Source organism: Leuresthes tenuis, unplaced genomic scaffold, assembly GCF_036924035.1.
Source record: "Leuresthes tenuis unplaced genomic scaffold, fLeuTen1.0.hap1 SCAF_111, whole genome shotgun sequence".
NCBI lineage: Eukaryota > Metazoa > Chordata > Actinopteri > Atheriniformes > Atherinopsidae > Leuresthes > Leuresthes tenuis.
Genome location: NW_027325465.1, coordinates 15,685 through 42,360, shown reverse-complemented (window position 1 = coordinate 42,360; position 26,676 = coordinate 15,685). Strand labels below are relative to the sequence as shown.

Genomic DNA, 26,676 nt, shown 5'->3' with positions numbered 1-26,676 from the left:
ACATTCAGACCTTGCAGTCGAAAACCTCCGCTCCCTCTTTTGATCATACATTGTCAGGCATTCGCACCTACTTGCAGCCGAATACTTCCGCTCCACCTTTTAGTGATGTATGGTTGGCATTTGCACCTTTTCTTACCCTTTCTTACCCTACTGATTGCTTAAGATTAAGTTGTTTTTTCTCAAACTACAACATTTTTTTAATTGTTGAAACTTGATTTGAAGTGGATAAATAAGGAGGAAAAACAGTTTTAAGTCAGGCTGATAGAAGGAATTCATTTTATAGCAAAATCTGTATTTCGTCATATGTCGAGAGATGCTTATTGCTGAAGAAGTACAAAGTACAACGTTGTTTATCGTTGAAACTTGATTAGACATGAATAAATATGAAGGACAAAGCAGTCTTAACTTGGTTAGAGTTAAGGAATTCGTTTTATAGGAGAATCCGAATTCGTGCATAACTCGTAAAATAGAGCTTATTTTCGGATTCCTGAAGAATGAGTCTGGTTCTTTCTCATAATACAAAGTTTGTTGTTTATTGTTGAAACTTCATCAGAAGTGAAGAAATAAATGAATGCCTATCAACAAATGTGGGATCTAAACTCTAGTGCTTCCTCTAAAATAATTTCCTTTCTCAATTCAGAAATGTGTGTGTGTAAGTCACAACACCCGTGACACCAAAACGGCTTTCTTTTCTCTCTTTTCTCTACACTCTGCACTGTGAGCACACACACCAAATCAGAAAGGCTTTTTTCTCTCTTTTCTACATTATGGACTGTGGGGACACAAAACCGCTCTCTCTTTTTTTTTTTGATTGTGTGCCAGGGCGTTGTCTCACGTATTAGATTATGCTTACGATACGAATGGGTTTATCAGTCACATCAGAATCCATACATACTGATCCTCCCGTAATAAAATGGTCGGATCTTATCAAACACACTTTGTTTCTTGTGACAATCAAGTCAGCGAAACAGCGTATACACGTCAAGACACTGAATCAAGTTTGCCACAAGAACTCATAAGTTTGGCAGTATTGCTCTGCCGTCAGCAATCATACACCCATTTTATTTTCGTGAGACATGTGCAGGCACCTGTTCATCTACTGTTCTATCACTATGAATTAGTTTATCTATTATTAATAAGGATACTTCTACAACTACTATCAAAGTATGTCCAGACTTCTTATGTTGTCAGTTGCTATATATGAATAAGTGGGTAGCTACTGACAAGCATTAAGCATGTCACACAGCCCAAACATATAACATTTCAGGACACACCACACAGTTAACAACCACAGTGAAGTGTCAAAGCCCAAACATGTAACATTCAACAGTACACTTACACAACACATTCAAATCAAACAGTCAGACAACATACAAGAACATATACCCCAGCCGGCATTGCTCCCTGCCTATTTTCCTACAGCTCACTATGTGTGCGCACACCTTTATTCACAAACTCTTCAACTTATACTCTTTTACCAAAGCTGCTACAGCTCGATTGGCCGAATACCCTTAGATCCTATTTCGGTGAATTTGACATCTGCCTTACATGTAACAGATTAGCGGTTTAGCAGTTTTAATTTAGTTTGAGTGAAGGAATTCATTTTATAGCAAAATCCGAAATCGTGAAGAACTCATGAAAGTAAGCTTATTCTCGGATTCCTGAAACTTTAGATTTGCTCTTTCTTTTACTGCAAAGTACAACGTTGTTTTTTTTTTTGTTTAAATCTTTCTAGACATGGTAAATATGAAGGACAAAGCAGTTTTAACATAGTTTGAGTGAAGGAATTCATTTTATAGATAAAATCCCAAGAGTCTGCTGAGAAAAGAGAGTGAATGCGAAGTAGACTTTAACACGGCTCTGGGAGCGAGCCGAGTGTGGGCTGACCGGGAGAATTGCTTGAAAGAAACGCGACACCGAATGAGCGGTCAGAACAAAGCCTCAATACGGTGTTCCCGTGGTGTTTTTGTTGCTGCCTTGTCGATTGCACAGGGGCAAGCGTTTCAACCAAGCAACGCTCACCATGGGGAAGGTGGCTATGGCAACTAGCCTGATGCCCTGCTCCCGCAGTGACGGATATTCGTACTCTGGTTTCTCTTCATAACATACAAGTCTTTCGCCTTTTACTAAAGACTTTCGTGGAGAGCAGCACTAATGAGTTGTTTCTATTTTTGGCAGGCTTTACCTTTGCGGGTGAAGCCCTTTCTGTCTGTGCAAAAGAAATCTTGTTACTGTGCAGAGTGACTTCTCTGAGTAGAGTCGCCTTACTTGTTGCGATTGTGCCGATGTTCGAAGCTGGAGTGCAAAGTTGTTGCTTGAATGGTGCTTGCTGGAGCATGCGGGAGTGCAAAGTTATACCATTTAAAAGGGCTGAAGAGTGCTCAGTGCAGCGGGTGGGCGGAGGTGCAACGTGACACTCTGGCCACCTATGGCCATAAAAAGAACACTGCTACAAGTGCGCATTGTGCCAGCAAGGGCCCTCGGACCTGAAACAGTGGACAGTTATCGCTTCTCGGCCTTTTGGCTAAGATCAAGTGTAGTATCTGTTCTTATCAGTTTAATATGTCCTCTATACGAGGACTACATATTAAATGGATTTTTAAGAATAGGAGTTGAAAAAGAAGCTTGCTCCGTTCACTCCAAGCATCGACCCGGTACTGCAGTGCCGCTGGGAACGGTGCGCTCTTCTCTGCTCTTGTGAAAAAGCAAACAGCGGTGCAGGATGGAAGTTTCAGGGAGCCCAAGATGAAACTTTCTTTTAATCTGCTGAGAAAAGAGAGTGAATGCGAAGTAGACTTTAACACAGCTCTGGGAGCGAGCCGAGTGTGGGCTAACCGGGAGAATTGCTTGAAAGAAACGCGACACCGAATGAGTGGTCAGAACAAAGCCTCAATACGGTGTTCCCGTGGTGTTTGTGGCTGCCTTGTCTTTTGCACAGAGTAAAAGACAAGGCAGCCATCGAATAGGGCCCGATTGTTCCTACTTGGTCAGCCGAGGAGCAAGGGGGGGGAGCAAGCGTCTCAACCAAGCAAATCTCACCAAGTAGGAACAATCGGGCCCTATTCGATGGCTGCAACACCTGAAAGAGATATTGATGCGAGACCCGATCAAAAGCTTTTTCAAAGTCTAAATTTAAGATGACAAGCCGGGTGTTTCTGTCTCTAGCGTAATCAATGATGTCTCGAATCAGTACGAGGCTGTCGGTGAGTTGTCTCTCTGAGATGGCACAAGCCTGGTCTGGGTGAATTACCTCCTCTAAAACAGAGGACATCCGTGTCGTTAAAACCTTGCTAAAAAGTTTACAGTCAAAGTTTAAAAGTGTGATGGGCCTCCAATTCTTTAGGTCAGTCTTATCATTTTTATCAGAAGTGAAGAAATAAATGAATGCCTATCAACAAATGTGGGATCTAAACTCTAGTGCTTCCTCTAAAATAATTTCCTTTCACAATTTAGAAATGTGACAACACCCGTGACACCAAAACGGCTTTCTTTTCTCTACACTCTGCACTATGAGCACACACACCAAATCAGAAAGGCTTTTTTCTCTCTTTTCTACATTATGGACTGTGGGGACACAAAACCGCTCTCTCTTTTTTTTTTTGATTGTGTGCCAGGGCGTTGTCTCACATATTAGATTATGCTTACGATACGAATGGGTTTATCAGTCACTTCAGAATCCATACATACTGATCCTCCCGTAATAAAATGGTCGGATCTTATCAAACATACTTTGTTTCTTGTGACAATCAAGTCAGCGAAACAGCGTATACACGTCAAGACACTGAATCAAGTTTGCCACAAGAACTCATAAGTTTGGCAGTATTGCTCTGCCGTCAGCAATCATACACCCATTTTATTTTCGTGAGACATGTGCAGGCACCTGTTCATCTACTGTTCTATCACTATGAATTAGTTTATCTATTATTAATAAGGATACTTCTACAACTACTATCAAAGTATGTCCAGACTTCTTATGTTGTCAGTTGCTATATATGAATAAGTGGGTAGCTACTGACAAGCATTAAGCATGTCACACAGCCCAAACATATAACATTTCAGGACACACCACACAGTTAACAACCACAGTGAAGTGTCAAAGCCCAAACATGTAACATTCAACAGGACACTTACACAACACATTCAAATCAAACAGTCAGACAACATACAAGAACATATACCCCAGCCGGCATTGCTCCCTGCCTATTTTCCTACAGCTCACTATGTGTGCGCACACCTTTATTCACAAACTCTTCAACTTATACTCTTTTACCAAAGCTGCTACAGCTCGATTGGCCGAATACCCTTAGATCCTATTTCGGTGAATTTGACATCTGCCTTACATGTAACAGATTAGCGGTTTAGCAGTTTTAATTTAGTTTGAGTGAAGGAATTCATTTTATAGCAAAATCCGAAATCGTGAAGAACTCATGAAAGTAAGCTTATTCTCGGATTCCTGAAACTTTAGATTTGCTCTTTCTTTTACTGCCAAGTACAACGTTGTTTTTTTTTTGTTTAAATCTTTCTAGACATGGTAAATATGAAGGACAAAGCAGTTTTAACATAGTTTGAGTGAAGGAATTCATTTTATAGATAAAATCCCAAGAGTCTGCTGAGAAAAGAGAGTGAATGCGAAGTAGACTTTAACACGGCTCTGGGAGCGAGCCGAGTGTGGGCTGACCGGGAGAATTGCTTGAAAGAAACGCGACACCGAATGAGCGGTCAGAACAAAGCCTCAATACGGTGTTCCCGTGGTGTTTTTGTTGCTGCCTTGTCGATTGCACAGGGGCAAGCGTTTCAACCAAGCAACGCTCACCATGGGGAAGGTGGCTATGGCAACTAGCCTGATGCCCTGCTCCCGCAGTGACGGATATTCGTACTCTGGTTTCTCTTCATAACATACAAGTCTTTCGCCTTTTACTAAAGACTTTCGTGGAGAGCAGCACTAATGAGTTGTTTCTATTTTTGGCAGGCTTTACCTTTGCGGGTGAAGCCCTTTCTGTCTGTGCAAAAGAAATCTTGTTACTGTGCAGAGTGACTTCTCTGAGTAGAGTCGCCTTACTTGTTGCGATTGTGCCGATGTTCGAAGCTGGAGTGCAAAGTTGTTGCTTGAATGGTGCTTGCTGGAGCATGCGGGAGTGCAAAGTTATACCATTTAAAAGGGCTGAAGAGTGCTCAGTTTAGCGGGTGGGCGGAGGTGCAACGTGACACTCTGGCCACCTATGGCCATAAAAAGAACACTGCTACAAGTGCGCATTGTGCCAGCAAGGGCCCTCGGACCTGAAACAGTGGACAGTTATCGCTTCTCGGCCTTTTGGCTAAGATCAAGTGTAGTATCTGTTCTTATCAGTTTAATATGTCCTCTATACGAGGACTACATATTAAATGGATTTTTAAGAATAGGAGTTGAAAAAGAAGCTTGCTCCGTTCACTCCAAGCATCGACCCGGTACTGCAGTGCCGCTGGGAACGGTGCGCTCTTCTCTGCTCTTGTGAAAAAGCAAACAGCGGTGCAGGATGGAAGTTTCAGGGAGCCCAAGATGAAACTTTCTTTTAATCTGCTGAGAAAAGAGAGTGAATGCGAAGTAGACTTTAACACAGCTCTGGGAGCGAGCCGAGTGTGGGCTAACCGGGAGAATTGCTTGAAAGAAACGCGACACCGAATGAGTGGTCAGAACAAAGCCTCAATACGGTGTTCCCGTGGTGTTTGTGGCTGCCTTGTCTTTTGCACAGAGTAAAAGACAAGGCAGCCATCGAATAGGGCCCGATTGTTCCTACTTGGTCAGCCGAGGAGCAAGGGGGGGGAGCAAGCGTCTCAACCAAGCAAATCTCACCAAGTAGGAACAATCGGGCCCTATTCGATGGCTGCAACACCTGAAAGAGATATTGATGCGAGACCCGATCAAAAGCTTTTTCAAAGTCTAAATTTAAGATGACAAGCCGGGTGTTTCTGTCTCTAGCGTAATCAATGATGTCTCGAATCAGTACGAGGCTGTCGGTGAGTTGTCTCTCTGAGATGGCACAAGCCTGGTCTGGGTGAATTACCTCCTCTAAAACAGAGGACATCCGTGTCGTTAAAACCTTGCTAAAAAGTTTACAGTCAAAGTTTAAAAGTGTGATGGGCCTCCAATTCTTTAGGTCAGTCTTATCATTTTTATCAGAAGTGAAGAAATAAATGAATGCCTATCAACAAATGTGGGATCTAAACTCTAGTGCTTCCTCTAAAATAATTTCCTTTCACAATTTAGAAATGTGTGTGTGTAAGTCACAACACCCGTGACACCAAAACGGCTTTCTTTTCTCTACACTCTGCACTATGAGCACACACACCAAATCAGAAAGGCTTTTTTCTCTCTTTTCTACATTATGGACTGTGGGGACACAAAACCGCTCTCTCTTTTTTTTTTTGATTGTGTGCCAGGGCGTTGTCTCACGTATTAGATTATGCTTACGATACGAATGGGTTTATCAGTCACATCAGAATCCATACATACTGATCCTCCCGTAATAAAATGGTCGGATCTTATCAAACACACTTTGTTTCTTGTGACAATCAAGTCAGCGAAACAGCGTATACACGTCAAGACACTGAATCAAGTTTGCCACAAGAACTCATAGGTTTGGCAGTATTGCTCTGCTGTCAGCAATCATACACCCATTTTATTTTCGTGAGACATGTGCAGGCACCTGTTCATCTACTGTTCTATCACTATGAATTAGTTTATCTATTATTAATAAGGATACTTCTACAACTACTATCAAAGTATGTCCAGACTTCTTATGTTGTCAGTTGCTATATATGAATAAGTGGGTAGCTACTGACAAGCATTAAGCATGTCACACAGCCCAAACATATAACATTTCAGGACACACCACACAGTTAACAACCACAGTGAAGCGTGTCAAAGCCCAAACATGTAACATTCAACAGGACACTTACACAACACATTCAAATCAAACAGTCAGACAACATACAAGAACATATACCCCAGCCGGCATTGCTCCCTGCCTATTTTCCTACAGCTCACTATGTGTGCGCACACCTTTATTCACAAACTCTTCAACTTATACTCTTTTACCAAAGCTGCTACAGCTCGATTGGCCGAATACCCTTAGATCCTATTTCGGTGAATTTGACATCTGCCTTACATGTAACAGATTAGCGGTTTAGCAGTTTTAATTTAGTTTGAGTGAAGGAATTCATTTTATAGCAAAATCCGAAATCGTGAAGAACTCATGAAAGTAAGCTTATTCTCGGATTCCTGAAACTTTAGATTTGCTCTTTCTTTTACTGCCAAGTACAACGTTGTTTTTTTTTTGTTTAAATCTTTCTAGACATGGTAAATATGAACGACAAAGCAGTTTTAACATAGTTTGAGTGAAGGAATTCATTTTATAGATAAAATCCCAAGAGTCTGCTGAGAAAAGAGAGTGAATGCGAAGTAGACTTTAACACGGCTCTGGGAGCGAGCCGAGTGTGGGCTAACCAGGAGAATTGCTTGAAAGAAACGCGACACCGAATGAGCGGTCAGAACAAAGCCTCAATACGGTTTTCCCGTGGTGTTTTTGTTGCTGCCTTGTCGATTGCACAGGGGCAAGCGTTTCAACCAAGCAACGCTCACCATGGGGAAGGTGGCTATGGCAACTAGCCTGATGCCCTGCTCCCGCAGTGACGGATAATCGTACTCTGGTTTCTCTTCATAACATACAAGTCTTTCGCCTTTTACTAAAGACTTTCGTGGAGAGCAGCACTAATGAGTTGTTTCTATTTTTGGCAGGCTTTACCTTTGTGGGTGAAGCCCTTTCTGTCTGTGCAAAAGAAATCTTGTTACTGTGCAGAGTGACTTCTCTGAGTAGAGTCGCCTTACTTGTTGCGATTGTGCCGATGTTCGAAGCTGGAGTGCAAAGTTGTTGCTTGAATGGTGCTTGCTGGAGCATGCGGGAGTGCAAAGTTATACCATTTAAAAGGGCTGAAGAGTGCTCAGTGCAGCGGGTGGGCGGAGGTGCAACGTGACACTCTGGCCACCTATGGCCATAAAAAGAACACTGCTACAAGTGCGCATTGTGCCAGCAAGGGCCCTCGGACCTGAAACAGTGGACAGTTATCGCTTCTCGGCCTTTTGGCTAAGATCAAGTGTAGTATCTGTTCTTATCAGTTTAATATGTCCTCTATACGAGGACTACATATTAAATGGATTTTTAAGAATAGGAGTTGAAAAAGAAGCTTGCTCCGTTCACTCCAAGCATCGACCCGGTACTGCAGTGCCGCTGGGAACGGTGCGCTCTTCTCTGCTCTTGTGAAAAAGCAAACAGCGGTGCAGGATGGAAGTTTCAGGGAGCCCAAGATGAAACTTTCTTTTAATCTGCTGAGAAAAGAGAGTGAATGCGAAGTAGACTTTAACACAGCTCTGGGAGCGAGCCGAGTGTGGGCTAACCGGGAGAATTGCTTGAAAGAAACGCGACACCGAATGAGTGGTCAGAACAAAGCCTCAATACGGTGTTCCCGTGGTGTTTGTGGCTGCCTTGTCTTTTGCACAGAGTAAAAGACAAGGCAGCCATCGAATAGGGCCCGATTGTTCCTACTTGGTCAGCCGAGGAGCAAGGGGGGGGAGCAAGCGTCTCAACCAAGCAAATCTCACCAAGTAGGAACAATCGGGCCCTATTCGATGGCTGCAACACCTGAAAGAGATATTGATGCGAGACCCGATCAAAAGCTTTTTCAAAGTCTAAATTTAAGATGACAAGCCGGGTGTTTCTGTCTCTAGCGTAATCAATGATGTCTCGAATCAGTACGAGGCTGTCGGTGAGTTGTCTCTCTGAGATGGCACAAGCCTGGTCTGGGTGAATTACCTCCTCTAAAACAGAGGACATCCGTGTCGTTAAAACCTTGCTAAAAAGTTTACAGTCAAAGTTTAAAAGTGTGATGGGCCTCCAATTCTTTAGGTCAGTCTTATCATTTTTATCAGAAGTGAAGAAATAAATGAATGCCTATCAACAAATGTGGGATCTAAACTCTAGTGCTTCCTCTAAAATAATTTCCTTTCACAATTTAGAAATGTGTGTGTGTAAGTCACAACACCCGTGACACCAAAACGGCTTTCTTTTCTCTACACTCTGCACTATGAGCACACACACCAAATCAGAAAGGCTTTTTTCTTTCTTTTCTACATTATGGACTGTGGGGACACAAAACCGCTCTCTCTTTTTTTTTTTATCGTGTGCCAGGGCGTTGTCTCACGTATTAGATTGTGCTTAAGATACGAATGGGTTTATCAGTCACATCAGAATCCATACATACTGATCCTCCCGTAATAAAATGGTCGGATCTTATCAAACACACTTTGTTTCTTGTGACAATCAAGTCAGCGAAACAGCGTATACACGTCAAGACACTGAATCAAGTTTGCCACAAGAACTCATAAGTTTGGCAGTATTGCTCTGCCATCAGCAATGATACACCCATTTTATTTTCGTGAGACATGTGCAGGCACCTGTTCATCTACTGTTCTATCACTATGAATTAGTTTATCTATTATCAATAAGGATACTTCTACAACTACTCTATCAAAGTATGTCCGGACTTCTTACGTTGTCAGTTGCTATATATGAATAAGTGGGTAGCTACTGACAAGCATTAAGCATGTCACACAGCCCAAACATATAACATTTCAGGACACACCACACAGTTAACAACCACAGTGAAGCGTGTCAAAGCCCAAACATGTAACATTCAACAGGACACTTACACAACACATTCAAATCAAACAGTCAGACAACATACAAGAACATATACGCCAGCCGGCATTGCTCCCTGCCTATTTTCCTACAGCTCACTATGTGTGCGCACACCTTTATTCACAAACTCTTCAACTTATACTCTTTTACCGAAGCTGCTATAGCTCGATTGGCCGAATACCGAATAATCCTAATTCGGTGAATTTGACATCTGCCTTACATGTAACAGATTAGCGGTTTAGCAGTTTTAATTTAGTTTGAGTGAAGGAATTCATTTTATAGCAAAATCCGAAATCGTGAAGAACTCATGAAAGTAAGCTTATTCTCGGATTCCTGAAACTTTAGATTTGCTATTTCTTTTACTGCAAAGTACAACGTTGGTTTTTTTGTTTAAATCTTTCAAGACATGGTAAATATGAAGGACAAAGCAGTTTTAACATAGTTTGAGTGAATTTATTCATTTTATTGATAAAATCCCAAGAGTCTGCTGAGAAAAGAGAGTGAATGCGAAGTAGACTTTAACACGGCTCTGGGAGCGAGCCGAGTGCGGGCTAACCGGGAGAATTGCTTGAAAGAAACGCGACACCGAATGAGCGGTCAGAACAAAGCCTCAATACGGGATTCTCGTGGTGTTTTTGTTGCTGCCTTGTCTTTTGCACAGAGTAAAAGACAAGGCAGCCATCGAATAGGGCCCGATTGTTCCTACTTGGTCAGCCGAGGAGCAAGGGGGGGAGCAAGCGTCTCAACCAAGCAAAGCTCACCATGGGGAAGGTGGCTATGGCAACTAGCCTGATGCCCTGCTCCCGCAGTGACGGATAATCGTACTCTGGTTTCTCTTCATAACATACAAGTCTTTCGCCTTTTACTAAAGACTTCCGTGGAGAGCAGCACTAATGAGTTGTTTCTATTATTGGCAGGCTTTACCTTTGCGGGTGAAGCCCTTTCTGTCTGTGCAAAAGAAATCTTGCTACTTTGCAGAGTGACTTCTCTGAGTAGAGTCGCCTTACTTGTTGCGACTGTGCCGATGTTCGAAGCTGGAGTGCAAAGTTGTTGCTTGAATGGTGCTTGCTGGAGCATGCGGGAGTGCAAAGTTATACCATTTAAAAGGGCTGAAGAGTGCTCAGTGCAGCGGGTGGGCGGAGGTGCAACGTGACACTCTGGCCACCTATGGCCATAAAAAGAACACTGCTACAAGTGCGCATTGTGCCAGCAAAGGCCCTCGGACCTGAAACAGTGGACAGTTATCGCTTCTCGGCCTTTTGGCTAATATCAAGTGTAGTATCTGTTCTTATCAGTTTGATATGTCCTCTATACGAGGACAACATATTAAATGGATTTTTAAGAATAGGAGTTGAAAAAGAAGCTTGCTCCGTTCACTCCAAGCCTCGACCCGGTACTGCAGTGCCGCTGGGAACGGTGCGCTCTCCTCTGCTCTTGTGAAAAAGCAAACAGCGGTGCAGGATGGAAGTTTCAGGGAGCCCAAGATGAAACTTTCTTTTAATCTGCTCAGAAAAGAGAGTGAATGCGAAGTGGACTTTAACACGGCTCTGGGAGCGAGCCGAGTGCGGGCTAACCGGGAGAATTGCTTGAAAGAAACGCGACACCGAATGAGTGGTCAGAACAAAGCCTCAATACGGTGTTCCCGTGGTGTTTGTGGCTGCCTTGTCTTTTTCACAAAGTAAAAGACAAGGCAGCCATCGAATAGATTGTTTCTACTTGGTCAGCCGAGGAGCAGGGGGGGGGGGCAAGCGTCTCAACCAAGCAAAGCTCACCAAGTAGGAACAATCGGGCCCTTTTCGATGGCTGCAACACCTGAAAGAGATATTGATGCGAGACCCGATCAAATGCTTTTTCAAAGTCTAAATTTAAGATGACAAGCCGGGTGTTTCTGTCTCTAGCGTAATCAATGATGTCTCGAATCAGTACGAGGCTGTCGGTGAGTTGTCTCCCTGAGATGGCACAAGCTTGGTCTGGGTGAATTACCTCCTCTAAAACAGAGGACATCCGTGTCGCTAAAACCTTGCTAAAAAGTTTACAGTCAAAGTTTAAAAGTGTGATTGGCCTCCAATTCTTTAGGTCAGTCTTATCATTTTTTTTATAAAGTAGAGTCACTATTCCCACTCTAAAACTGTCAGGCAGTCGGTCGAGTTTTTCAAAATCTTTAAAAACATCTAAAATGTCTGATGATAAAAGGTCCCAATAGGTCAGATAGAATTCTGCAGGAAGCCCGTCTAAACCCGGAGCTCGACTTCTCTTAAAACCTGTTAGGCATTTTTTTAACTCTAAAGCAGTAAAATTCTGTGTCAAGTGTGCATTCTCTTTTACGGTTTTGTCAACGAATTTTAAGATTTCTGCCGATGTTTCCAAGTGCACTGGTTTCTCTTTGTACATGTTACTATAAAAGGTATGTACAGTTTCAATCATCTCTTGTGTGGATTTTGTTAAAAACCCATCTTCTCTTTTTAGATTTTGATTACACTCCTTTTTATTTATAACTTTCTTTCTTTTTCACCTTCCTCAATTTCCTGCTCCCTGCTTCTTACAAAAATTCCTTTACTCTTTATTTCTGCTAAAACTGACATTTCCTTTTTGACATCTTTGATTTCTTCTTTAAAGTCTATGCCACACTGATTTAGTTTAAAGTAGCGCTGTAAGCGTTTATGTAGTCCCATCATACATCTATTCTCTTTCCTTTTTTTACGTTTACCTTGCTGTTTAAAAAAAGTCTGGGTCGTTTCCTTCACCATTTCCCACCATTGTGCATGTGTTTCGTAGAGGTCTTGAAGGGTCTGCCACTCTTTATAACATTCCCTGTACTGACTGACTATGATTTCATCCTCCAACAGGGAACAGTTGAGTTTCCACAGACCACTTCCTACCGTCACACCAGAAGGGGGTGAAAGGGTGCAGGAGAGCATAAGGTGGTCTGAAAAGAAAACAGGGGTTAATCTAACATCAGTGGGTGGGCAATCTCTAGTAAAGAAATAATCAATGCGAGAGGCTCTGGTGCCATCATGACTAAACCAGGTGAAGCCCTCCTCTCTGGGATGCATGGTTTTAAAACAGTCAGTAAGCTTAAAATCCCTGCATATGCCCTGAAGTAAAATCGAAGTCTTATCCACTTTAAAATCTACCCCTGCTCTTTTTCTATCTTTCCTGCTCAAGATACAGTTAAAATCCCCTCCTACAACTAAAGGTACTTGCCCTAGCATGTAAAGCTGTATATCTTCTAAAAGGTCATACCTTTCATTTTTTCCATTGAAACCATAAATATTTAAGAGGTTAAAGTCTTGCCCCATAAAATTCAAGTGTGCTAAAAGTGCCCGTCCGTCTCTCACCACTGTGCTACCTTTCACCAGAACATGCGGATTTTTAATTAGAATGGCCACACCATCATTTTTATTTTGATTTGAGCCACTCCATATCGATAAATGGGGCCACATTTCCTCCCATTGTCTATGGTTTTTTAAAAAAGGTAGTCCACATTCTTGTATTAAAAACACATCTGATTTAATGGAGTCTAAGAAGGATAAAATACTCTGGGCTCTTGTCTTTGATTTCACACTTCTCACATTTAGTGTTGAGAAGGTGAGAACCATTAAAAGCATAAAGGAAAGTAGGTATGTCATTTTCGTTTTTCTAAGTTATCAAAACAAATTACACACAGGTTATTTCTTGGGAAACTAGCTCTTCCTTCATTTCTTTAGGTGAAAAGTGAGTAGGGTGATCTATATTTCCTTTTCGGACTCTCGGTGTTGGCCTCTGACGCAATGTTGCATTTAACTTTGAGTCCCTGGGGGTTGATTGCAGAGCTGAAGTTAAAAAGGAGACCTCATTTCGTGAGTCGGAGGGGAAGACTCTAGGTTCTTCCACTGAAGAACTGTCTGAAAGGGACCTAACCCTTCCCCTCTTCTCTGATACCACTGGGGAATCAGAGGCTCAGATGCCGTCCTCTTCGGCTGTTGACCTTCGGGGAGGTGAGTATCTTCACTAGACTCACCTGTCTGCTCTTCCTCCTCATTTAGCGTAGCTCCACCCTCTGCCTGTGAATTCTCACAGACTTCAACACTGAGTGGTGAGGCCTCTACAGGCCCCTCCCCTTTTTGCTCCTCACTTCCAATCCAAGCTTTTGGCGGGAAGTTTGAATTTATTGGGTCAACCTCTTCACTTTGTTCACCAACTGCCACCTTTGGTCCTTCTCTTTGTTGGCTTGACTGTGGCTTTACCGTCTTTAATTTGTTGGCAAAAGATTTAGGGCAATCTCTGAAGAGGTGATTTAATTCTCCACAGAGATTACATTTCCTGCCATTTGGACACTCTCCAAAAGTTTGCCCAATTTCTCTGCTCTTCCCACATAACACCTTGGTACAAGCCTCAACCAGGTGCCCATGCTCACCACACTTGCGGCAGTACTTGGGCTGCCCCTGGTAGTGGATGTAACCTCGGTTTTCAAGGTGGCCAGAGTGTCGCCCACCCGCTGCACTGAGCACTCTTCAGCCCTTTTAAATGGTATAACTTTGCACTCCCGCACGCTCCAGCAAGCACCATTCAAGCAACAACTTTGCACTCCAGCTTCGAACATCAGCACAGTCGCAACAAGTAAGGCGATTCTACTCAGAGAAGTCACTCTGCACAGTAAGAATATTTCTTTTGCACAGACAGAAAGGGCTTCACCCGCAAAGGTAAAGCCTGCCAAAAATAGAAACAACTCATTAGTGCTGCTCTCCACAGAAATCTTTAGTAAAAGGCGAAAGACTTGTACGTTATGAAGAGAAACCAGAGTACGATTATCCGTCACTGCGGGAGCAGGGCATCAGGCTAGTTGGCATAGCCACCTTCCCCATGGTGAGCTTTGCTTGGTTGAGACGCTTGCCCCCCCCCCTCTTGCTCCTCGGCTGACCAAGTAGGAACAATCGGGCCCTATTCGATGGCTGCCTTGTCTTTTACTCTGTGCAAAAGACAAGGCAGCAACAAAAACACCACGAGAATCCCTTATTGAGGCTTTGTTCTGATCGCTCATTCGGTGTCGCGTTTCTTTCAAGCAATTCTCCCGGTTGGCCCACACTCGGCTCGCTCCCATAGCCGTGTTAAAGTCTACTTTGCATTCACTCTCTTTTCTCAGCAGACTCTTGGGATTTTATCTATAAAATGAATTCCTTCACTCAAACTATGTGAAAACTGCTTTGTCCTTAATATTTACCATGTCTAGAAAGATTTAAACAAAAAAAACAACTCAAACTAAATTAAAACTGCTAAACCGCTAATCTGTTATATGTAAGGCAGATGTCAAATTCACCGAAATAGGATCTAAGGGTATTCGGCCAATCGAGCTGTAGCAGCTTCGGTAAAAGAGTATAAGTTGAAGAGTTTGTGAATAAAGGTGTGCGCACACATAGTGTGCTGTACGAAAATAGGCAGGGAGCAATGCCGGCTGGGGTATATGTTCTTGTATGTTGTCTGACTGTTTGATTTGAATGTGTTGTGTAAGTGTCCTGTTGAATGTTACATGTTTGGGCTTTGACACGCTTCACTGTGGTTGTTAACTGTGTGGTGTGTCCTGAAATGTTATATGTTTGGGCTGTGTGACATGCTTAATGCTTGTCAGTAGCTACCCACTTATTCATATATAGCAACTGACAACATAAGAAGTCCGGACATACTTTGATAGTAGTTGTAGAAGTATCCTTATTGATAATAGATCACTAATTCATAGTGATAGAACAGTAGATGAACAGGTGCTTGCACATGTCTCACGAAAATAAAATGGGTGTATGATTGCTGACGGCAGAGCAATACTGCCAAACTTATGAGTTCTTGTGGCAAACTTGATTCAGTGTCTTGACGTGTATACGCTGTTTCGCTGACTTGATTGTCACAAGAAACAAAGTGTGTTTGATAAGATCCGACCATTTTATTACGGGAGGATCAGTATGTATGGATTCTGATGTGACTGATAAACCCATTCATATCTTAAGCATAATCTAATACGTGAGACAACGCCCTGGCACACGATAAAAAAAAAAAAAGAGAGAGAGCGGTTTTGGGTCCCCACAGTCCATAATGTAGAAAAGAGAGAAAAAAGCCTTTCTGATTTGGTGTGTGTGCTCATAGTGCAGAGTGTAGAGAAAAGAAAGCCGTTTTGGTGTCACGGGTGTTGTGACTTACACACACACATTTCTAAATTGAGAAAGGAAATTATTTTAGAGGAAGCACTAGAGTTTAGATCCCACATTTGTTGATAGGCATTCATTTATTTCTTCACTTCTGATGAAGTTTCAACAATAAACAACAAACTTTGTATTATGAGAAAGAACCAGACTCATTCTTCAGGAATCCGAAAATAAGCTCTATTTTATGGGTTATGCACGAATTCGGATTCTCCTATAAAACAAATTCATTAACTCAAACCAAGTTAAGACTGCTTTGTCCTTCATATTTATTCATGTCTAATCAAGTTTCAACGATAAACAACGTTGTACTTTGTAGAATGAGAAAGAACTTCTTCAGCAATAAGCATCTCTCGACATATGACGAAATACAGATTTTGCTATAAAATTAATTCCTTCTATCAGCCTGACTTAAAACTTTTTGTCCTCCTTATTTATCCACTTCAAATCAAGTTTCAACAATTAAAAAAAATTTGTAGTTTGAGAAAGAACAACTTAATCTTCAGCAATCAGTATTAAAAAGAGGTGCAAATGCCAACCATACATACCTAAAAGGTGGAGCGGAAGTATTCAGCTGCAAGTAGGTGTGAATGTTCAACCATAATTTGTAAAAAGCGGGTAAGAAAAGGTTCGAATGCCCGACTATATATTAACAAAAGCGGGAGGAGAGGTCTTCGGATGAGAGTGGGTGAGAATTTCCAACCATAATCTATAAAATACGGTGAAAAAAAATATGTGAATGCCTCATAGAACACTAAAAGCGGAAGTGTTCGGCTGCAAGAAGGTGTGAATGTCCGACTATATTTGGTGAAAAGCAGGTGAAGCAAGGTCTGAATGCCCAACCTTACATCATCAAAAGCGAGATCAGAGGTGTTTGGCTGCAAGAAGGCCATAGTTTGCCAAAAGCGGGTAAGGTGTGAATGTCCGACTAAATATCAACTAAATTTGGGGCGGAGGTCTTCGGATGCAAGTGGGTGTGAATGTCCGACTATATTTGGTGAAAAGCAGGTGAAGCAAGGTCTGAATGCCCAACCTTACATCATCAAAAGCGAGATCAGAGGTGTTGGGCTGCAAGAAGGCCATAGTTTGCCAAAAGCGGGTAAGGTGCGAATGACCGACTAAATATCAACAAAAGTGGGGGCGGAGGTCTTCGGATGCAGGTGGGTGTGAATATCCCACCATACAAGTATGGTGGAGAGGAAGCTGTGAATGGCCGACCATAGTAAAAGGCGGGTGAGAGAAGGTGTGAATGTCAAACCATACATAATCAAAACAGGGAGCGGAGGTGTTCTGCTGTAAGAAGGTGTGAATGTCCAACCATAGTTGGTAAAAAGCGGGTAAGAAAAGGTTAAAATACCCGACTGTACACAATCAATAACGGGAGCGGAGTTGTTCGGCTACTAAAAGGTGTGAAAGTCCAACCATGGTTTGTAAAAAGCGGGTAAGAAAAGGTGCGAATGCCCGACAATGTATGATCAAAAGAGGGAGTGGAGGTTTTCGGCTGCAAGAAGGTCTGAATGTCCAACCATAATTTGTAAAAACCGGGGAAGAAAAGGCTCGAAAGCCCGACTATACACCATCAAAAGTGGGAGCGGAGGTGTTCAGCTGCAAGACGGTCTGAATGTCCATCAATAATTGCTAGAAAACATGAAAGAAAATTTTCGAATATCAAACTGCACATGATCCTGAGCGGGAGAGGAGGTGTTCAGCTGCAAGAAGGTGTGAATGTCTACCCATAATTACTGAAAAATGGGTAAGAAAAGGTGCGAATGCCTAACCATACATCATCAAAAGAGGGAGCGGAGGTGTTCCGCTGTAAGACGGTGTGAATGTCCGACCATAGATGGTAAAAAGCGGGTAAGAAAAGGTTAAATTACCCGACTGTACACAATCAAAAGAGGGAGCGGAGTTGTTCAGCTAAGAGAAGGTGTGAAAGTCCGACCTTGGTTTGTAAAAAGCGGGTAAGAAAAGGTTCGTATGCCCGAATATACACCATCAAAAGCGGAAGCGGAGGTGTTCGGCTGCAAGATATTGTGAACGTCCGACCAAAGTTTGTAAAAAGCAGTTAAGAAAAGGTTCGAATATCTAACCAAACATAATCAAAAGCGGGAGCAGAGCTGTTCGACTGGAAGTAGGTGTGAATGTCAGATCATAATTTGCAAAAAGCTGATGAGAAAGGGTGAGAATGCCCGACTATACACCATCAAATGCGGTAGCGGAGTTGTTCGGCTGTGAGTAGGTGTGAATCTCCAACCATAATTGCTGAAAAATGTGTTAGAAAAGGTAAAAATGCCGGTCCATACATAATCAAAATCGGGAGAGGTGGTGTTCAGCTGCAAGAAGGTCTACATGTCCATCAATAATTGCTAGAAAACATGAAAGAAAATTTTCGAAAATCAAACCACACATGATCATAAGTGGGAGAGGAGGTGTTCAGCTGCAAGAAGGTGTGAATGTCCACCCATAATACCTGAAAAATGGGTAAAAAAAAGGTGCGAATGCCCAACCATACATCATCAAAAGCAGGAGTGCATGTGTTCGGCTACAAGAAGGTGTGAACGTCCGACCAAAGTTTGTAAAAAGCAGTTAAGAAAAGGTTCGAATATCTAACCAAACATAATCAAAAGCGGGAGCAGAGCTGTTCAACTGGAAGTAGGTGTGAATGTCAGATCATAATTTGCAAAAAGCTGATGAGAAAGGGTGAGAAATCCCGACTATACACCATCAAATGCGGTAGCGGAGTTATTCGGCTGTGAGTAGGTGTGAATCTCCAACCATAATTGCTGAAAAATGTGTTAGAAAAGGTAAAAATGCCGGTCCATACATCATCAAAATCGGGAGAGGTGGTGTTCAGCTGCAAGAAGGTCTAAATGTCCATCAATAATTGCTAGAAAACATGAAAGAAAATTTTCGAAAATCAAACCACACATGATCATAAGTGGGAGAGGAGGTGTTCAGCTGCAAGAAGGTGTGAATGTCCACCCATAATACCTGAAAAATGGGTAAAAAAAAGGTGCGAATGCCCAACTATACACCATCAAAAGCGGAAGCGGAGTTGTTCGGCTGCAAGACGGTGTGAACGTCCGACCAAAGTTTGTAAAAAGCATTAAGAAAATGTTCGAATATCCAACCAAACATAATCAAAAGCGGGAGCAGAGCTGTGCAAGTAGGTGTGAATATCAGATCATAATTTACAAAAAGCTGATGAGAAAGGGTGAGAATGCCCGACTATACACTATCAAATGTGGGAGCGGAGGTGTTCGTCTGTGAGTAGGTGTGAATGTCCGACCATAATTGCTGAAAAATGTGTTAGAAAAGGTAAGAATGCCGGACCATATATCATCAAAAGCGGGAGAGGTTGTGTTTGGCTGCAAGAAGGTGTGAATGTCCAGCCATAATTACTCACAAACGGGTAAGAAAAGGTACTATTGCCAGACCATATATGATCAAAACAGGGAGCGGAGGTGGTTCAGCTGCAAGAAGGTTTGAATGTCCGACTAAAGTTTGTAAAAAGCGGGTAAGACAAGGTGTGAATGCCCGACAATGTATGATCAAAAGAGGAGCGGAGGTTTTCGGCTGCAAGAAGGTCTGAATGTCCACCCATAATTACTGAAAAATGGGTAAGAAAAGGTGCAAAAGCCCAACCGCACATGATCATAAGTGGATGAGAAGGTGTTCGACTGCAAGTAGGTGTGAATGTGAGTTCATAATTTGTAAAAAGCGGGTAAGAAAAGGTAAGAATGCCCAACCATAAATTATCAAAAGCGGCAGCAGAGTTTCGGCTGGTATTTATCAATGTCTAGATAGATTTCAACAAAAAACAACGTTGTACTTTGCAGTAAAAGTTTTAGGAATCCGAGAATAAGCTTATTTTCATGAGTTCTGCACGATTTCGGATTTTATGTATAAAATGAATTTCTTCACGCAAACTAAGTTAACACTGCTTTGTCCTTCATATGTACCCATTTCTACATATATTTCAAGCATAAACTTCCTCATATTACCCTGAATGAGAAAGAGCCACACTTGTGATTAAGCCATACCTCCCTTTTGAGGAGTTCTGCATGATTTGGGATTTTATCTATAAAATTAATTCCTTCACTCAAACTATGTTAAAACGGCTTTTACCTTCATATTTATCAATGTCTCGATAGATTTAAACAAAAAAACAACGTTGTACTTTGCAATAAAAGAAAGAGCAAATCAAAAGTTTTAGGAATCCGAGAATAAGCTTATTTTCATGAGTTCTGCACGATTTCGGATTTTATGTATAAAATAAATTCATTCACTCAAACCAAGTTAAAACTGCTTTCTCCTTCATATTTATCAATGTCTAGATCGACTTCAACAAAGAACAACATTGTATTTTGCAGTAGAAGAAAGAGCAAAACTGAAGGATCAGGAATCCGAGAATAAGCTTCTTTTCATACGTTCTGCATGATTTGGGATTTTATGTATAAAATTAATTCCTTTACTCAAACTAAGTTAACACTGCTTTGTCCTTCATATGTACCCATTTCTACATATATTTCAAGCATAAACTTCCTCATACTACCCTGAATGAGAAAGAACCACACTTGTGATTAAGCCATACGCCCCTTTTGAGGAGTTCTGCATGATTTGGGATTTTATCTATAAAATTAATTCCTTCACTCAAACTATGTTAAAACGGCTTTTACCTTCATATTTATCAATGTCTCGATAGATTTAAACAAAAAAACAACGTTGTACTTTGCAGTAAAAGAAAGAGCCAATCAAAAGTTTTAGGAATCCGAGAATAAGCTTATTTTCATGAGTTCTGCACGATTTTGGATTTTATGTATAAAATGAATTAATTCACTCAAACCAAGTTAAAACTGCTTTTTCCTTCATATTTATCAATGTCTAGATCGACTTCAACAAAGAACAACATTGTATTTTGCAGTAGAAGAAAGAGCAACACTGAAGGATCAGGAATCCGAGAATAAGCTTATTTTCTTATGGGCAAGTGGGAACTGCTTTGTCCTTCATATTTATCAATGTGTAGATGGATTTCAACTTCTTCTACTGCAAAGTCCAATGTTTTTCTTTGTTGAAGTCGATCTAGACATTGATGAATATGGAAGGACAAAGCAGTTTTAACTTGGTTTGAGCAAAGCAATTCATTTTATAGCAAAATCCGAAATCGTGCAGAACTCATGAAAGCAGGCTTATACTCGGATTCCTGAAACTTTAGATTTGCTCTTTCTTTTACTGCAAAGTACAACGTTGTTTTTTTGTTTAAATATTTCTAGACATGGTAAATATGAAGGACAAATCAGTTTTAACATAGTTTGAGTGAAGTAATGCATTTTATAAGCAAAATCCCAAGTCATGCAGAACTCACGAAATGCTTTTTCTCGCTTTTCACTGCTTTTTACAAACTTTGGTCGGACGTTCACACCTTCTGGCATCCGAACACCTCCGCTTCCGCTTTTGATGGTGTATAGTCGGGCATTAGAACCTTTTTTTACCCGCTTTTTAAAAACCATTGTCGGACTTTCACACCTTCTAGCAGCCGAACACCACCTCTCCCGCTTTTGATGATGTATGGTCCAGTATTCTTACCTTTTCTAACACATTTTTCAGCAATTATGGTCGGACATTCACACCTACTCAGAGCCGAACACCTCCGCTCCCGCATTTGATGGTCTATAGTCGGGCATTCTACAGCGGAAAAGACTCATTCTTATGTTTGGTTAGATATTCGAACCTTTTCTTAACTGCTTTTTACAAACTTTGGTCGGACGTTCACAATATCTTGCAGCCGAACACCTCCGCTTCCGCTTTTGATGGTGTATATTCGGGCATACGAACTTTTTCTTACCCGCTTTTTACAAACCAAGGTCGGACTTTCACACCTTCTCTTAGCTGAACAACTCCGCTCCCTCTTTTGATTGTGTACAGTCGGGTAATTTAACCTTTTCTTAACCGCTTTTTACCATCTATGGTCGGACATTCACACCGTCTTACAGCGGAACACCTCCGCTCCCTCTTTTGATGATGTATGGTTAGGCATTCGCACCTTTTCTTACCCATTTTTCAGTAATTATGGGTAGACATTCACACCTTCTTGCAGCTGAACACCTCCTCTCCTGCTTATGATCATGTGCAGTTTGATATTCGAAAATTTTCTTTCATGTTTTCTAGCAATTATTGATGGACATTCAGACCGTCTTGAAGCTGAACACCTCCGCTCCCACTTTTGATGGTGTATAGTCGGGCTTTCGAGCCTTTTCTTCCCCGGTTTTTACAAATTATGGTTGGACATTCAGACCTTCTTGCAGCCGAAAACCTCCACTCCCTCTTTTGATCATACATTGTCGGGCATTCGCACCTTTTCTTACCCGCTTTTTACAAACCATGGTCGGACTTTCACACCTTCTTGTAGCCGAACAACTCCGCTCCCGCTATTGATTGTGTACAGTCGGGTATTTTAACCTTTTCTTACCCGCTTTTTACAAACTATTGTTGGACATTCACACCGTCTTACAGCGGAACACCTCCGCTCCCTCTTTTGATGGTGTATGTTCGGGCACTCGAACCTTTTCTTACCCGCTTTTTACAAACTATGGTCAGACATTCAAACCTTCTTTTAGCCGAACACATCCACTCCTGCTTTTGATGATGGGTATTCAACCCTACTTGTTGCCCGCTTTTCATTAATTATGGGTGGACATACACACCTTGTCGCAGCCAAACACCTCCGCTCCCTGTTTTGATCATGTATGATTGGACATTCGCACCTTTTCTCACCCGCTTTTTACTATGGTCGGCCATTCACAGCTTCCTCTCCACCATACTTGTATGGTGGGATATTCACACCCACTTGCATCCGAAGACCTCCGCCCCCACTTTTGTTGATATTTAGTCGGTCATTCGCACCTTACCCGCTTTTGGCAAACTATGGCCTTCTTGCAGCCAAACACCTCTGATCTCGTTTTTGATGATGTAAGGTTGGGCATTCAGACCTTGCTTCACCTGCTTTTCACCAAATATAGTCGAACATTCACACCTTCTTGCAGCCGAACACTTCTGCTCCACCTTTTAGTGTTCTATGGGGTATTCACACCTTTTTTTTCACCGCATTTTATTGATTATGGTTGGAAATTCTCACCCACTCTTATCCGAAGACCTCTCCTCCTGCTTTTGTTAATATATAGTCGAGCATTCAAACCTTTTCTTACCCGCTTTTTACAAATTATGGTCGAACATTCACACCTACTTGCAGCCGAACACCTCCGCTCCCGCTTTTGATGGTGTACAGTCGGGCTTTCGAGCCTTTTCTTCCCCGGTTTTTACAAATTATGGTTGTACATTCAGACCTTGCAGCTGAAAACCTCCGCTCCCTCATTTGATCATACATTGTCAGGCATTCACACCTTGTCTTACCCGCTTTTTATAAACTTTAATCAGACATTCACACCTTGCAGCTGAACCACCTCCGCTCCCTGTTTTGATAATGTATGGTCTGGCAATACTACCTTTTCTTACGGGTTTGTGAGTAATTATGGCTGGACATTCACACCTACTTGCAGCCGAACACCACTTTTCCCGCTCTTGATGATGTATGGTCCGGCATTCTAGTCTTTTCTAACACATTTTTCAGCAATTATGGTTTGACATTCACACCTACTCACAGCCGAACACTTCCGCTCCCGCATTTGATGGTGTATAGTCGGGCATTCTAACCCTTTCTCATCAGCTTTTTGCAAATTATGATCTGACATTCACACCTACTTGCAGTCGAACAGCTCTGCTCCCGCTTTTGATTATGTTTGGTTGGATATTCGAAACTTTTCTTCACTGCTTTTTACAAACTTTGGTCGGACGTTCACACCTTCTTGCAGCCGAACACCTCCGCTTCCGCTTTTGATGGTATATATTCGGGCATTCGAACCTTTTCTTACCCGCTTTTTACAAACCATGGTCGGACTTTCACACCTTCTTGTAGCCGAACAACTCCGCTCCCGCTATTGATTGTGTACAGTCGGGTATTTTAACCTTTTCTTACCCGCTTTTTACCAACTATTGTTGGACATTCACACCGTCTTACAGCGGAACAACTCCGCTCCCTCTTTTGATGGTGTATGTTCGGGCATTCGAACCTTTTCTTACCTGCATTTTACGAACTATGGTCGGACATTCAAACCTTCTTTTAGCCGAACACATCTACTCCTGCTTTTGATGATGTATGGTTGAGCATTCGCACCTTTTCTTACCCATTTTTTACAAACTATGGTCGGACATTTACACCTTCTTGCAGCTGAACACCTCCTCTCCCGCTTATGATGATGTGTGGTTTGATATTCGAAAATTTTCTTTCATGTTTTCTAGCAATTATTGATGGACATTCAGACCTTCTTGCAGCTGAACACCTCCGCTCCCGCTTTTGATGATGTATAGTCGGGCTTTCGAGCCTTTTCTTCCCCGGTTTTTACAAAATTATTGTTGGACATTCAGACCTTCTTGCAGCCGAAAACCTCCGCTCCCTCTTTTGATCATACATTGTCGGGCATTCGCACCTTCTCTTACCCGCTTAATACAAACTAGGGTCGGACTTTCACACCTTTTAGTAGCCGAACAACTCCGCTCCCGCTATTGATTGTGTACAGTCGGGTATTTTCACCTTTTCTTACCTGCTTTTTACCAACTATGGTCAGACATTCACACCTTCTTACAGTGGAACACCTCCGCTCCCTCTTTTGATGGTGTATGTTCGGGCATTCGAACCTTTTCTTACCCGCTTTTTACAAACTATGGTCGGACATTAAAACCTTCTTGTAGCCGAACACATCCACTCCTGCTTTTGATGATGTATGGTTTGGCATTCGTACCTTTTCTTACCCATTTTGCAGTAATTATGGGTGGACATTCACACCTTTTTGCATTTTAACACCTCCTCTCCCACTTATGATCATGTGCGGTTTGATATTCGAAAATTCTCTTCCATGTTTTCTAGCAATTATTGATGGACATTCAGACCTTCTTGCAGCTGAACACCTCCGCTCCCTCCTTTGATGGTGTATGTTCGGGCACTCGAACCTTTTCTTACCCGCTTTTTACAAACTATGGTCAGACATTCAAACCTTCTTTTAGCCGAACGCATCCACTCCTGCTTTTGATGATGGGTATTCAAACCTACTTGTTGCCCGCTTTTCATTAATTATGGGTGGACATATACACCTTGTCGCAGCCAAACACCTCCGCTCCCTGTTAGGATCATGTATGGTTGGGCATTCGTACCTTTTCTTACCCATTTTGCAGTAATTATGGGTGGACATTCACACCTTCTTGCATTTGAACACCTCCTCTCCCGCTTATGATCATGTGCGGTTTGATATTCGAAAATTCTCTTCCATGTTTTCTAGCAATTATTGATGGACATTCAGACCTTCTTGCAGCTGAACACCTCCGCTCCAGCTGTTGATGGTGTATAGTCGGGCTTTCGAGCCTTTTCTTCCCAGATTTTTACAAAATATGGATGGACATTCAGACCTTGTTTCAGCCGAAAACCTCCGCTCCCTCTTTTGATCATACATTGTCGGGCATTCGCACCTTTTCTTATCCGCTTTTTACAAACCATGGTCGGACTTTCACACCTTTTAGTAGCGGAACAACTCCGCTCCCGCTATTGATTGTGTACAATCGGGTATTTTAACCTTTTCTTACCTGCTTTTTGCCAACTATGGTCGGACATTCACACCTTCTTACAGCGGAACACCTCCGCTCCCTCCTTTGATGGTGTATGTTCGGGCATTCAAACCCTTTCTTACCCGCTTTTTACAAACTATGGTCAGACATTCACACCTTCTTGCAGCCGAACACTTCCGCTCTACCTTTTAGTGTTCTATGGGGTATTCACACCTTTTTTTTCACCGCATTTTATAGATTATGGTTGTAAATTCTCACCCACTCTTATCCGAAGACCTCTCCTCCTGCTTTGGTTAATATATAGTCGGGCATTCGAACCTTTTCTTACCCGCTTTTTACAAATTATGGTTGAACATTCACACCTACTTGCAGCCGAACACCTCCGCTCCCGCTTTTGATGGTGTATAGTCGGGCTTTCGAGCCTTTTCTTCCCCGGTTTTTACAAATTATGGTTGGACATTCAGACCTTGCAGCCGAAAACCTCCGCTCCCTCTTTTGATCATACATTGTCAGGCATTCGCACCTACTTGCAGCCGAATACTTCCGCTCCAGGCCCCCCCAGGCCCCCCCTCAACAGGTGCGCTCTTGTGAAAAAGCAAACAGTGGCAGCAACAAAAACACAACGGGAACACCGTATTGAGGCTTTGTTCTGACCGCTCATTTGGTATGCCGTTTCTTTCAAGCAATTCTCCCGGTTAGCCCGCACTCGGCTCGCTCCCAGAGCCGTGTTTGATAAGATCCGACCATTTTATTACGGGAGGATCAGTATGTATGGATTCTGATGTGACTGATAAACCCATTCGTATCTTAAGCATAATCTAATACATGAGACAACGCCCTGGCACACGATAAAAAAAAAAAGAGAGAGCGGTTTTGTGTCCCCACAGTCCATAATGTAGAAAAGAGAGAAAAAAGCCTTTCTGATTTGGTGTGTGTGCTCACAGTGCAGAGTGTAGAGAAAAGAGAGAAAAGAAAGCCGTTTTGGTGTCACGGGTGTTGTGACTTACACACACACATTTCTGAATTGAGAAAGGAAATTATTTTAGAGGAAGCACTAGAGTTTAGATCCCACATTTGTTGATAGGCATTCATTTATTTCTTCACTT

General features: G+C 42.2%; 9 non-coding genes across 9 annotated transcripts; 8 read left to right on the top strand and 1 right to left on the bottom strand.

The window, feature by feature from the left end:
- Positions 1–2,082: 2,082 nt before the first annotated feature.
- On the top strand, positions 2,083–2,196 carry LOC140287137 (U5 spliceosomal RNA). Its single transcript, XR_011911494.1, has one exon. It is a non-coding gene; the product is annotated as a U5 spliceosomal RNA (small nuclear RNA).
- A 308-nt stretch (positions 2,197–2,504) lies between these two features.
- On the top strand, positions 2,505–2,688 carry LOC140287123 (U2 spliceosomal RNA). Its single transcript, XR_011911481.1, has one exon. It is a non-coding gene; the product is annotated as a U2 spliceosomal RNA (small nuclear RNA).
- A 2,185-nt stretch (positions 2,689–4,873) lies between these two features.
- Positions 4,874–4,987, top strand: LOC140287136 (U5 spliceosomal RNA). The gene has a single exon (XR_011911493.1). It is a non-coding gene; the product is annotated as a U5 spliceosomal RNA (small nuclear RNA).
- Positions 4,988–5,295: 308 nt separating this feature from the next.
- Positions 5,296–5,479, top strand: LOC140287122 (U2 spliceosomal RNA). The gene has a single exon (XR_011911480.1). It is a non-coding gene; the product is annotated as a U2 spliceosomal RNA (small nuclear RNA).
- Positions 5,480–7,678: 2,199 nt separating this feature from the next.
- On the top strand, positions 7,679–7,792 carry LOC140287130 (U5 spliceosomal RNA). Its single transcript, XR_011911487.1, has one exon. It is a non-coding gene; the product is annotated as a U5 spliceosomal RNA (small nuclear RNA).
- A 308-nt stretch (positions 7,793–8,100) lies between these two features.
- LOC140287145 (U2 spliceosomal RNA) lies at positions 8,101–8,284 on the top strand. The gene has a single exon (XR_011911501.1). It is a non-coding gene; the product is annotated as a U2 spliceosomal RNA (small nuclear RNA).
- A 2,268-nt stretch (positions 8,285–10,552) lies between these two features.
- Positions 10,553–10,666, top strand: LOC140287131 (U5 spliceosomal RNA). Its single transcript, XR_011911488.1, has one exon. It is a non-coding gene; the product is annotated as a U5 spliceosomal RNA (small nuclear RNA).
- A 308-nt stretch (positions 10,667–10,974) lies between these two features.
- On the top strand, positions 10,975–11,158 carry LOC140287124 (U2 spliceosomal RNA). The gene has a single exon (XR_011911482.1). It is a non-coding gene; the product is annotated as a U2 spliceosomal RNA (small nuclear RNA).
- A 3,244-nt stretch (positions 11,159–14,402) lies between these two features.
- LOC140287132 (U5 spliceosomal RNA) lies at positions 14,403–14,516 on the bottom strand. Its single transcript, XR_011911489.1, has one exon. It is a non-coding gene; the product is annotated as a U5 spliceosomal RNA (small nuclear RNA).
- Positions 14,517–26,676: the final 12,160 nt, after the last annotated feature.